Source organism: Eublepharis macularius, chromosome 3, assembly GCF_028583425.1.
Source record: "Eublepharis macularius isolate TG4126 chromosome 3, MPM_Emac_v1.0, whole genome shotgun sequence".
Lineage (NCBI taxonomy): Eukaryota > Metazoa > Chordata > Lepidosauria > Squamata > Eublepharidae > Eublepharis > Eublepharis macularius.
Genome location: NC_072792.1, coordinates 115,312,374 through 115,326,492, shown reverse-complemented (window position 1 = coordinate 115,326,492; position 14,119 = coordinate 115,312,374).

Sequence of the window (14,119 nt, the reverse complement as noted above, 5' to 3'; positions counted from 1 at the left end):
AGACGCACTCCTGGGGCTGATACAACAACATCACTGACATCATCGTGCCACCCCAGAGCACTCTTGTGCTTTTCAGCTGGACGATTTGGGCCCCAAATTAGCAGAATTGGGTCTATTTTGGGCCCAAATCATCCCAAAAGTGATGTCATCACGTGTGTGGGCATGAGGTGGGTGGAGTGCCAGATCCTCCCCTCCCTTGGCAACCCTATTAGATGGTCCTCACACACGTATTCTACACAAAAATTCATGCTTTAGATTAAATATAGAGGACCTTTTTTTCAAATTATGAATTCCATTACAATGGCTGAATCCGCACAAACCTGGATAGTGCTAAACTGTCAGTCTCTTCCTGGCACAATTTTTAACATCATCATGCCAGAAGAGCTGCATTGTGGTACAATGACGTCAGAAATCATGCTAGGAAGACGCTGGCATCGCAACAGTTTAGCACTATGCAGGTACGTGTGGATTCAGCCAATGATTCAGCAATGTTATTATATTCTAAACAATAAAATAATTTATGTTGGTAATTGAGACCTCTGATACCTTATATCCCCGCTCCTCCGCTTATATCCTCCTCGCTCCTCCACTTGAAGCCAGCTGGGTGACTTTGGGCGAGTCACAGTTCTCTGGAGCTCTCTCAGCCCCACCCACCTCACAGGGTGATTGTTGTGGGGTAATAATAACATACTTTGTAAACCACTCTGAGTGGGCATTAAGTTGTCCTGAAGGGCGGTATATAAATCAAATGTTGTTGTTGTTGTTGTTGTTGTTATGATTATATGATCTAAAAATAAATGTTTAATATCTTGTTATTCAAGAAGAACTTGAGATCATGGTAAAACTGAAAGTGTATCCTACATAGTCAAATGAATTATTCTGTGATATAAGTCTCAGGTTTCAGTTAATAATTCATGGAACAACAGGTGCAATATATCAGTTTATTCTGTTTATTGTACTGATATGTGAAACTACTTAAACTGTTGTGCAACATATTGTTGATCATGGAGGAAACATGTAGAGTAAAATGCTGTCTTACAGGATGAAGTGAAGTTGGGTTTTTTTGGATTCTATTTCATGCTCAGTAGAGACTGCTTCCCATCATCATTTCAAAAAGTATGTGATTACAGCCAGCTGTCAGCACTGAGCCACTAAAGCTATAAATGAAGTACAGCATCTTTCTTCTCTATTTTAGCTTATTGTCTTGGAGTATTCAGGGGACTAATCCAGTTATATAGCTTATTGTTCTGAAAGCATGTTATGGATTCTGAAGTGTGTATACAGACAGTGTTTGAGGATGGCCTACTTCCAGGGAATGAAAAATTTACTAGGAAAAGCTGGACCAGAGTAAGAGTCACCAAGGTTTGGAAATGCAGATAGCTTTGTCATGAACCCAAATATAAATCGTTTTCTTCCATTTGGCCTCATTCTGCAGCAGAGTGTTGCCTGGACCTATATACTGAAACCATTTTCTTGAGTTGGAAGGCATTATTCATGTTTGCTTGAGCTAATTAAATGAAACCAACCCACATTTTACATTGAATATCATTGTAAAGGTTGAGGATGAGATTTTTTTAATGGAAAAGCAAAAGGATTATTGGACCAATGTAATTCTATCTGATACCAATGCCATATTCTTTAAAGCTAGTGTATATATAAAACATTACTTTATGAAACATACTCATTAGCTATTAAGAGATAATTATTTCTATGCTATACATTCCCAATGTACTCTAACTGTACGATCCTAAGCAGAGTTACTCCAGTCTACGCCCATTGAAATCAATTGGCTTAGATTGGAGTAACTCTGCTTAGGACTGCACCGTAAGTGGACATAATGAGAACTTCACTGCAACGTTCATTTTTGACAGAAACATTGTCAGATTGGCTCATCTTGCCTTTGCTGTTTGGTGCCTGACTCAAGCACCATATCAAGCATCTTTGCAGCTGTACAGTACCTGGGGTGGTAGAGTTTCCCATATGGCTGCTTTAGACATAAGCAATAGATGAAGTCATTTTTCCCCTAGGGTCATGGCTGGTAGAGTCAGGTACTTAAATGATGCTGGAGAGGTAGTGAACTCACATTCTCACATGGGGTTGTGCAGAAACATGAATTTGAGAACCCCTGTGGACCCAGACAGATAGGGAACTATTAACATTGATAAGATTAACAGAGATTAATAATAAATGGTATGGGTTTTTAAAAAAAAACAAAAAACGATGTTTATTTCTACATGACTATTTTTGTTCATTTAAACAAATGTCAGTAGAGCCCAGCAAGGTGGTGGCAATGGATGGGATGAGCGTTCATGTGTACTGTGAATGACTGGGTGCTCAGAAAACAACTTGGAGAACAGGCTCAGGCTGGTTGGGAGCAACCCAAAACACCTCCAAACAATAGGCTTCCTACTCATGATTGGCAAACAATATGTGAGTCAAACCACTAGTTGCATGAACATATCTATGTAGAACTAAATATACATTCATTCATAGCTGTCCTGTATCTTAACTGTATGCAAAAGCTTTTACACACAGTATATATACTGATGTCTCTTTAAACAAAACTAAAACACCTTGCCAAATTACGTATTTTAAATCCAAGGCTGATAGGGCAAAAGCTAATTTCCAGTAAGCTGCAAGAATTAGCTTCTTGGTCACATCTTGCACAAGTTTACATGCAGGGAGATTCAAAATCTAATCAAGCAATCAGAAGAGGCAGCATCTTCAAACACTGAGCTACAGCGCTAATAATAAACTAAGGTTTAAAAAAATAGCCAATTAGTGGACTATGATTTTAAGAGATGCTTAGAAAAATAATCTCCTCACAAAGTCAATAAAATTGGTAGGAGTTCTGTGTCTCAAATATTCAGACCCAAAGAATTCCAGAGTGAGCCTGGCTTCAAACACTTCTCACACTGAGCTCAGAGGATTTGGGGATACCTGGTGATTACCAGATACAAGTTCTTACTACAGAATGCAAAACAATAGGACGGCAGTTTTTATGGTATATTACTTTAAATATCTCACTAGAAAAGTAGTTTTACACAGGGCGGGAAATACTATACATACAAAAATTAATCCTCTTCCTAAAATTAAAAACCAAAAATATTCATGTGCTATACATTTTCACGTAGGCAAAGTACAAATGAACCTTTTTCTGGTATCCCATTGCTTATTATAAAAAGTTACACAAATAAACTGTAGGACCCAGCAATCAGCTCCACCATAAATTATTGTATAAACTGGAATCCGTTGCTGAACACAGATGCATCACGAGCATCTTTTGTCATCTTCAGCTGGTGTCCTGTCTGTCACTCCAGACCCACACAGCATGCATTTGTCTTCAGTGGCTCTGCAGGGGGCAGGGATGGACGGCCAAGGGATTGCAGTGGGACCCAACAGCCCCACAGTTTTTCAGCCTGACCTCATAGAGGCTGATTCAGCACTCCAGTTGTGCCTGGATCACAAGGCACAGATGAAGGAGATGGAGCTCAAAGCAATCCAGTTGAAGACACATGAAAATGAAGCCAGGAGGCCCATGAGTGGGTTTTGCAAGACTGGAAGGAGATAGGAGGAGCCAGCCAGACCAACCCTACCTCACTCAATGCAGCTATACTAGACTTCACGTAACCTCCTTGGTTCATTGAAGGTTATGATTGCACTGTTTTTTGTTAATTTTGAACAGGCTTATGCAGAGCAAAATCTTCCCAAGGCTGAGTTTGTAAAAAGTTCCGAGACTGTATGTGTATGGGCGATTAACGGAGTTGCTGGCTAAGGGGGACCCAGACTGACGAAGTGACTTTGAACATTTCAAGGAAAAAGCCTGTGTGTGTTTTAGTTTCTTCTGTACTTAGCTACCAAATGGTTCTTCAAATGAAGAGAGCCCCAGGAGACTTGGGGGCATTTTGTGCTGAGGACGCATTCTGGGGAGGTGGCTGATTGGGAAAAATGCTTGAGCTAGACACTTTTGTAGATCTGTTGCCATAAAAAAAATTGTATGATGCCCTGCTGGCACAGCTGTGAGAAAAAGATGAGGCAAAGAAAGCAGGCAAAATTCTTGCTGTGGAAGAGGAAGCTGATCAGCTGGAAATAAGAGCTAAACTGGATAATCAGGAAAGGAGGGCAAGGCAGATGGAAGCAAAAAAACATGCCATGATGATTTTCCCAGCCCCAGCTCATCCCACTCCACACTGGTAAGTGCCAAACCTGTCAGCTCCTTGGGGTAAAGGGTACCTTAGAACTAACTAACCAACAAAAGCACCAGGATCCAGTGCTGCCCGCCCATCCACTGTCAAGAGTATCCTCCTCAGCATAGTGGAGCAAAGGAAGAAAGCAACACTTTGCAACCAGTGGGGGATGGGAAGATATTCTAGGCTTGAAGAGATACTGGCACCTTGATTTCATCAATACATGCAAGTTTAGTCTGCAGATTTCCCCCAACCAGTAGAAAAGCAACAGTGTGCTTATATACTACCCTTCTGGACAGATTGGTGCCCCACTCAGAGCAGTGAACAAGGTCAGTGTTGTTATTATCCCCACAAGACAGCTATGGAGCTGGGGCTGAGAGGAATGGCTTCCTAAAGGTCGCCTGTTGAGCTTGTGGTGGTAGTGAGAGTTGAACTTGCAGAGTGGTGATTCACAGCCCAGCCACTTAACCACTAGGCTATAGCAGCTCTCCACAGAACCCTTCAAAAGTCCAGTGTGTAACTTGCCAAAGCACACTGGATATCAAGGGTTCAGTGTATTTGTAGAATTGTTTGCATCAGAAGCACCCTTCTCTGATTCTGTTGGGAATTGACTTAGCTAGGAAAAAAGTATTCAGTGGATGCCGTTTCATGCAGTCAGCCAGATTCTGAGCATGCATGCAAACTCCTACTCCAGAGCTATCCTTGAAAAGAGACCAGCTAGAGCACCTGGGTCAGGCAGAGGAATGGAGAGAAAAGGGCTATGTCACTTTAAAGGAAACTGAGCAAAACCCTACTCTCAGCTCCAAACTATGTTCAGCTGAGGCAACAAGGAAGCCTCTGGGAGAGGGGCTGACAGAGGATGCCAGGTCTTTACCAGAGGAAGGAGACTGTGAGGAATTGGGAAAAATGGAGGGAGATTGGCTCATTGGTCTCCCTCCCATTGACAGCAATGGTGAGGAAGGGATACAGGAACTGTCCTTTCCCCTGGCTTGACTGCTGGTCAGAGAGCCTAGATAAAAGGAGTTCTAGCCAAATTTGTCCAGGCTTTCTCAGACAAGTGTGAAAGAACTACCAAGGCAGAGCATGCTATTCTAACAGATGATCGCCCCACCCCCCACATCTCATCTGTACTCTACAGTCACCAGGAAGCAAGATGAATGTGTAGAGCAGGAGATCAAAGAAATGTTGCAGCTGGGGGTGATCAAAGAATCAAACTGCAATGGGATTCTTTCATAATTTTAGTTAAGAAACCTGACAACATGGTACAGTTTTGTGTGGACTATTGCAGTCTGAATCAGGTGACTCAGGCAGATAGTATCCTCCTATGCCATGCCTAGATGAACTGTAGATATGGTGAAGGGAACCAAGTTGATCTTTCTAAGGGCTGTTGGCAGATTGAATAAACTCCTGATGCTCAGGCAAAATGAGCTTTTACCACTCAACTGGGGCTGTTTGAATTCACAGTCCTGCCTTTTGGACTATGGAACACCCCCATGACCTTTCAAAGACTAATTAACTGCCTGATATGGAGCTAAAATTTGCTGTGGCATATATGAATGATATTGCTGTGTCTTCAAGTTCTTGGGAAGAATACCTGGACCATGTGCAAACTGTCCTGTAATGTCTGCAGGAAGCAGGATTCACACTGAAAGCTCAGAAGCTCCAGATTGAGCAATCTGAGGTTGTGTATTGGGACACACAGTGAGTCAGGGGAAAATACAGCCACTTGCGTTCAAGGTAGAAGCAATTGAAAAGTGGCCTACCCTGACTACCAAGAGATAAATACAGTCTTTCCTTAGGATGGTGTTTTGTGTACTAGTACAATGGGATTGCTGCCCCTTTGACTGACTTACTCTGGAAACTCCAGCCAGACAAAGTACTCTGGACTGAAAAATATCGAAAGGCATTTGAGACTCTTAAAGCCACGCTGATGATGAAGATTATTTTCCCTGCACCTGACTTCTACAAGCCGTTCATCTCATGACCAATGCTTGAGAAAGGGGCTGGGAGGGGAGGTTGTTCTCATAGAAGGGGGAAGATGTGTTATCCCATCCTGTAGTGTTTCTGAGTAGGGAGCTGAAATACTCCACCATAGAGAAAGAATTCCTTGTGATCATGTGGGCAACAAAACATTGGAGACTAATTAACTTATGGTGGAAAACCCTTCTGATTTCCACCTAGTGTGGTTTCAGCATGCCAGAAATTAATGTGGTAGGCTGTTGCCCTTCAGGATTTTGAATTTGAGACTCAGCATGTTCTGGCAGGGACAATGTGATGGCTGATGTGCTGTCAAGGGACTATACCTGAGAGGATGTAATTATTGCTGGATTAATCCTGTAAATGCCTGATTGGGTAGCAAGCTGTTTCTTTGTATGCTGAAATGATCCTTTGTACTATGTTCAGGAACCCTGTATCACATGGATGTGATTATGTGTGTATTTCTCTTTTAAAAGTTTTAAAAGTGTAGCGTATCTTTATGTTGTGAAATATTTAAGATTGTTTTGTATTGCAATCTATTCTGTTTTTAATATGCTTGGGGGGGAAGAGAATGAAGTGTTGACAGATTCTCAGGAAGAGTCTTAGAACCCCAATCTGAGCTAAAAGGGGAGGGTGCTGTGTAGGAGAGATACAAAGATGTCCTTCAGTTACTGCCCCCCACCCCCGCACTGGACAACAACCCCCAGAACTCTCATTCTCAGAAAGAGAGGGCCAGCATGATTTCACATTGCCATGGAGCAGAGATGAGCTTCCATCATTTGGCTGAACTGTCAATCTGGACTAGAAGGATGATTGCTTGCATGACTTATGATAGCCCATAAAGTCTCTGACAATATGTTACCCAAAATGATTGGAGAAAGATTCCGTGGCACCCACAAGGGCTTGCTCTCCATAGGATTCAAGGAGGAGGGAAATCCACCCATTGTGAAAGAGTAAAAAAAGACCTGGAGCTCCTTTCTTTTTGTTCTAGAGCAGGGTGGGTAGGGGGATGTCAGCTTCTGAGGACAGTCCAGAGAGAAGGATGGAAGTGTCTTCAGGATCCCAGCTCTCTTCTATGTTGAAGTTGAGGATGATGTTTGAGTCTGGGATGATACTGATAGTGCTCATGTAAGAAAACCATTGTGCATCACCCTGGACTGGGAGAGGATATTCAATCATATAACCCATAGAAGCTATGATTAAATTGCAAACTGCACGCTGTTTAAAATGATATTTTATGATGGACTTACAGGCAACATATTACGCATATATTCTGGAGCATAATAATAAAAGAGCCAAAAAACTTTTATAACTGTCAATGAGTGTCTCTTTTCCCCCCAACATTAAATAATTGTTACATTATTTTTCTCTCTTGTTTTTTTGCTTGCTTTTTCAAACACAAACACACACACACAGAGAGAGAGAGAGAGAGAGAGAGAGAGAGAGAGAGAGAGAGAGAGAGAGAGAGAAGTGATCTTCCTGAATGTGTTTACAAATGGCTTTTATACCTTTTAAAGACTTTTCTTGGTTGTAAAATCATTTTAAATGGCTCCTCCCTTAAGCTGTGTTGTCCCAGGCCTGCTCCTGGCTTATATACTGTTGGCATTAGGCTGCTATCAGTCTGGACTTCGTTAGACCTCTCTGTTGTTGGGCTCCTTAGTCCACATACCTTTGTCACTGCCCTTGTGAGCTGCTCAATATTGGAGTTAATTTGGTGCAATAATATGAATATATAGTCCACTGTCTTAGCAGTCAATGTTAAAAGCTCTTTCAAAACATTATCAGTTTCCTCATTTCCCCCCTCTGCTTGTGGAATGTTGTCTTCTGCCATTGTTTCTCCATCTTGCTTTCCTTCAAGGGCAGATGCATCGGCCAGGGTTGCATACCGATTAGCAGTGGGGATATTAAATACAGCAGTCTCTTTTGTACGGAAGTAGTCTTCAATTCTTTTTTGCTTGCATGCAGGGGTATACCTGTTAAAGGTGCTCTTTAAATACTTATCAGATAATTATCTGAATTATTGCAGGCTCAAATCAATGGAATGTAGCAGCTTACATAACTGCCTTTGAAAAATTACTTAAAGCTGGGGGAAGCTAAAATAGGTTTTTCAGACACTTCACTCTGCATATAAGGTAGTTCCTAATTTGGAATCTGTGGTATCTTATAGCATTTAACAGACAATTGCCAGTGTTTATTTATAGCACTAGTTAAGAAAGTTTGGTTTTGCCTGCTGATTCTTTAATGTTGACAACACTTCAGCTATCTCCAGGAATATTGTTCCAAAATTAGAAAGTAAGACACGGAGCTGAGCCAAAGTGGGGGCATATTGTGGGGGGGGGGGCACATTTTGCAAAAAGCTTTGCATATTGCAAATTTTGTCCATCGTTTGAGGGAACTCCAAATTAGACATGGGCACAGACGGGGAAAAAACCCAAACAGGCTGTTCAGTGTTCTTTCTCGACGACAAACACAAACAGCCCACTGGAACCGAACATGTCCCATTGCCGAACGTGTTCATTGTTCAGCGGTGCCAGAGTGCCCCCCCTTAGCACTTAGAGAGCCCATATTCATAGGGAATGTGCAGCAGGCTCTCCTCCAGCTATCACCCAAGTTTGGTCAAGATTGCAGTATGGATCTCAGAGTTATACATTCCCAAATTTGACACCCCCAGGAAACTCCCATTCAATACAAATGGAGCCACCCTCCCCAGTTCACTTTGGCCTCATGCGGTGGACCTGAAGGGAGGCCCCCTTCACTGTAGGTGGCAGGCAGTCTGGACGCTGGCCAGTGGCACCCCCCATGTGACTGCCCGCCAGGCCTCCCTAAGGCTACTTTCCACCAAGGCAGTATGCCTGCAGCCACCACTTAACCAAATGACCCAGCAACAGTCTGCAAAGAAAACCCTCCAGCAAGACATGATGGCATGCTTGGAGGCCTTGCACACACAAACGCATACCCTGGTGGGTCAGAGACACCAACACACATACACCAGATGGAGACATTATGGCATTGGAGCCAATTCTCTTGTCCACACACCATGTGTGGTGCAGAGGCTGTCACCATACAAACGCACCAGCTGGACATGGAGCACTGGATGTTTAGGTGCATGGGACAGATAGGTTCCTCAATAGACGGTGCATAGCTGTATGGGATAGGCGTATAGGATAGAGGGATGCATGGATACATGGAATACCTGTATTGGATAGACGGGAGATACCGATACCATGTTCAGGGATATTGGGGGGACAGATGGATCACATTACTGTCTGTGTCATCCCATCATTGGAAAGTTGGAAGGAAAGAACCAAGGGTGGGAGGTGGGGCCTACCCCTATCATGTAGAAGTGGAGGCTCACGTGCTGGCCATTGAGGCAGTAGAAGATGCCCTCCCCCCTCGTGGGGGACAGGTAGGTGCCCATGTGTGCAGCTGTAGGCTGCCCCCCGCATCACCCACCTTCCTGCCTTTGCAGAAAGGATGGTTGTCGTGTTACAGGACCCATTCCCCCCTGCTCAGAAGGGATAGCAAATGCTTCTGAGCTGCCCCTCATGGACAAAACCAGCAGACAGCAGTGCAGCACCCACCTTCCTGCCTTGATGGAAAGGGCAGGATGTGCAGGACAGAAGAGGTTGGGAAGGGTCAGAGTGGTTCCGGACAGGGAGAGGTTGAAAGAGGGATGAGCAGCCCCAGGAACTGAGTGGTGATAGAGCAGTCCACCACTCAGAGACACCTTTCCTGTGCAGGCAGGACAGGCACTTCACATTAGTAGCGAAGGCTCCCATCAGCATCACTCACCTTCCCACCTACACGGAAAGGGTGGGAGGGACCCATTCCCTCATGCCCAGAGGGGTCAGCAGGAACCCATACATAGGGGCCCCCATGCTGTGTTGCCCAACCACTATCAGCAGCAGCAGCAGAGTTGGGTAACGGCGGCAGCTGGCATCACCCACCTTCCTGCCTTTGTGGAAAGGATGGAGTGGGCAGGAAAGGAGAGGTCATTGGGAGGGGTCGGAGCGGTTCCAGAGAGGGAGAGGTTGAAAGAGGGAACGTCCAGGACCTTGCTGGGGAGAGGCTATCGGGTTGCCGCTGGCTGCAACATGTTGCAGATTTGGGAATACCCCTTCGTTGAAGAGCCATGAGATTTGGGAACCTTCATCTTTGAAACTCACTGATCTTGTTAGCAATGGAAGCAGCCATCACCTGCCCTCTGGCCTTCATGGAAAGGATGGTATGGACAGGTCAGGAGAGGTTGTTGTGGAGGGTTGGAGTGGTTCCAGAGAGGGTCATTTTCACAGAGGGAGGGGGAGCTTGACAGGGAGAGGAGAATACGGAGGACCCCAACATCTAACGTGTCGGATTGCGCAGACTGCTGCGGCATAGACTGGTCCGCCCCTCCTGTGTCGCAGTGGAGGCTGTTGCTGGTATCATCCACCTTCCTGCCTTCATGGAAAGAATGGGGTGGGCAGGAAAGGAGAGGTTGGGATGGGCCAGAGGGTTCTAGAGAGGGAGAGGTCAAAAGAGGGAACGTTCAGGACCTTGCTGGGCAGAGGAGCACAACGGGTTGCTTGTCACAGCTGCATCGCAGAGCTGGACCAGGAAGGTCCAAAGATGGTGGCCAAAGTGTTGTATTCCCCCGTGCCCAAAGGTGGAGACAGCTGACATCACCCACCTTCCTGCCTTTGCGGAAAGGATGGGAGTTGCAGTGTGGGACCCGTACATGCCTGCTCAGAAGGGACAGCAACTGCTTCTGAGCTGCCCCTCGTGGCCAAAACCCGCAGCACCAGGCAGCACCCACCTTCGTGCCTTGACGGAAAGGGCTGGATGTGCAGGACAGGAGAGGTTGAAAGAGGGACCAGCAACCCCATGAGCTGGTGACTGAGCAGTCCACACCACTCAGAGACACCTTTCCTGTGCAGGCAGGACAGGAACTTCAAATAAGTAGTGTAGGCTCCCACCGGCATCACCCACTGTCCTGCCTATGCAGAAAGGATGGTATGGTCACAGGACTAGAGGAGAGGTCAATGGGAAGGGTCGGGGTGGTTCCAGAGAGGGCAAGGTTCAAAGAGGGATCTTGAGCTCGACAAGGAAAAGATGACCTTAATGGCCGCATTGTGCAGCAGGACCGGGAGGACCACAACATCCACCATCTTGTATTGCACAGACTTCTGCTGGAGAGGCTTGTCTGCCCCTCCTGTGTCACAGTGGAGGCTGTTGCCAGCATCACCCACCTTCCTGCGTTGGCAGAAAGGACGTGACTGGTAGTGGCAGTACCCATTCCCCCCTGCTCAGAGGGGACAGCCACTGCCATTGACAGGAGCCAACACATTGTACAATTTTATGTGCAACAGTATGCTAGTGGTCCCTCATGGCCAAAAGCGGGTGCAGTGAACTTCACCCACCTTCCTGCCTTCATGGAAAGGGTGAGAGGGACCCATTCCCCTCCAAGCCCAGAGGGGTCAGCAGGAGCCCATAGATAGGGCAACACAGGGCATCAGCAGCAGCCGCAGAGCTGTCCCTCATGGCCAAAAGCAGCGGCAGCTGACCACCCACCATCCTGCCTTCGTGGAAAGGACAGGAGGGACAGGACAGGAGAGGTCGTTGGGAAGGGTTGGACTGGTTCCAGAGAGGGATAGGTCAAAAGAGTGACTGGGAGCTGGGAGATACCGACAGTTGCGAGGCCTCCTGCAAGCAACCCCGTGATGCACTCAGTGGCGGCAGCTCACATCACCCACTTTCCTGCCTTCGTGGAAAGAACGGGGTGGGCAAGAAAGGAGAGGTTGGGAGGGGCTGGAGGGTTCCAGAGAGGGAGAGGTCGAAAGAAGGAACATCCAGCACCTTGCCAGGCAGAGGAGCACAAGGGGTTGCTTGTCACAGCCGCATTGCAGAGCAGGATCGGGAAGGCCCAAAGGTGGTGGCAGTGCCATGGTAGACCCCCGTGTCCAAAGGTGGCGTCAGCTGACATCACCCACAGTCCTGCTGTTGTGGACAGGACAGGATGGGCATGGCAAGTTTGGGGTGGGATGGTATTGGCGCCATACAGAAAGGGAGAGGTTGAGAGAGGGAAGGGGAATGGTTTCCCCAACAGAGGACTGCAGTTCCACAGAATCTGCTCCAATCAGAGACAGCTTACCTGTCAAGGCAGTTCAGGCAGGCTGCTGCCAGCATAACCAACCTTCCTGCATTTGCGGAAAGGACGGGTGTTGCGGCTGGGACCCACCCACCCCTGCTCAGAGGGGAGGGGACAGCAGTGCCCATGGATGGGGGGCCCCGTGCTCCGCAACTACATGTTCAACAGTCCCTGATCTGCCCATCGTGGCCAAGAGCAGCAGAAGCGGACAGCACCTATCTTCCTGCCTTCACAGAGGGGGCCCAAACCTCCCCACGCCCAGAGGGGTCAGCGGGAGCCCATAGATAGGGGCCACCAGGCTGTGTTGCCCTACCACTATCAGCAGCCACAGCAGAGCTGTCTCCAGTGGACAAAAGCGGCAGCTGCTGACATCACCCACTGTCTGGCCTTCGCAGAAAGGATGGGGTGGACAGGACAGGAGAGGTCATTGGGAGGTGTTGGAGCAGTTGCAACCGCAGATGGTGAAGATCAAAGAGGGACCATCTGGCGAATTGTCAACTAGAGGACAGGATGAGCAGGACAGGTTGTGGGGAGCGGTTGTAGAGTTGCCATCAAGAGAGGGAGAGGTAGACAGAAGGACTATTGGGGAACTTGTCTGGGAGAGGAGTACCAGAGGTTGCCAGCCATGAAGGCAGCCCCTAGAACCGAGGAGTGCTGAGCCCGCTGCACAGCACCTTGGCCGAGAGCTACAGTAGACTTCGGGAGGCTCAGAGGGCCGATAGGTCCAGGTCCAAGGAGGGATACCCTAGAAGGTTGAGGTTGACCTTCACGAAGGTCAACATGTCCACCAGGTCTGGGTGCAGACATGCGCGGCGGGGATGGAGGAGGTCTTCCAGGTAGGAGAACACCCGCTCGCTCTGCACGCTGGTGGGAGGGCAGGACAGGATGTTGGTTGCCACGATGGACATGTCTGGCCAGACAGAAGATTTTCTCGCCCAATACTCCAAGGAATTAGAGTGGGGCGGCTCGGTGGGCTCCGCCAGGTACTCTCGCACCATAGCCCCCTCCAAGTCCTCCACCAAGAGCGATGTGCCCACTGTGCTGCGGCCAACCACGCAGCCCACCAACGAGGCCCAGAGATCAAATTAGGAGAAAAGAATTGCTTTTGGCTAGGGACCGTAAAAAAACTCAGCATCTGGTGGGTGTGTTTGATTATAGTGTGAGGGCCAATTCTATAAAAAGAGCAATCATAAAACATTGGCCATTGCTTAGTGATATTCCGGGATGTCAGATTCCTCCACTGATAGTGTTTAGAAGAACGTGGAATATCTTTGAATGTCTGAATAAATAATAGTATCTTTTCTCCTAATGCTAATTGCACGTTGCCTTGCATTTTCTAAGACCTCCCACATTTACCCACGTGTCCTAAAGTCATTCATCATTATCGCACTGTCAACATCAAAGTCAGCTGGATCAGTAGAGTTTCTTTTCACTCGAAGAAATTGCCCATACGGCAAATTAGTTCGTAGATGATAGGGGTGAAAGGATCTATAACGCAACAAGGAGTTTTTACCTGTATCTTTCCTATAGGGCCGCACCACAAGGGTGTTGTTAGTAGATCGATAAACGGTCATGTCCAAATAATGAACCCTTTCCATACTGGATTGCCAAGTAAACTTTATATTGGGGTGGACACTATTCATCCAATCCCCCAATTCCATCACATTTATTGTTTGGCTCACTACCAAAAATAAATCATCAATAAAACGAACAAAAATCAATATGCCATTCCAATATGGGTTTTACAATATGTGGTTTACAATACTATATAAGACACAACATAAATATCCTGACATTGCTATGAGAGAACTTCGAAGGAAGGAGACTTAGT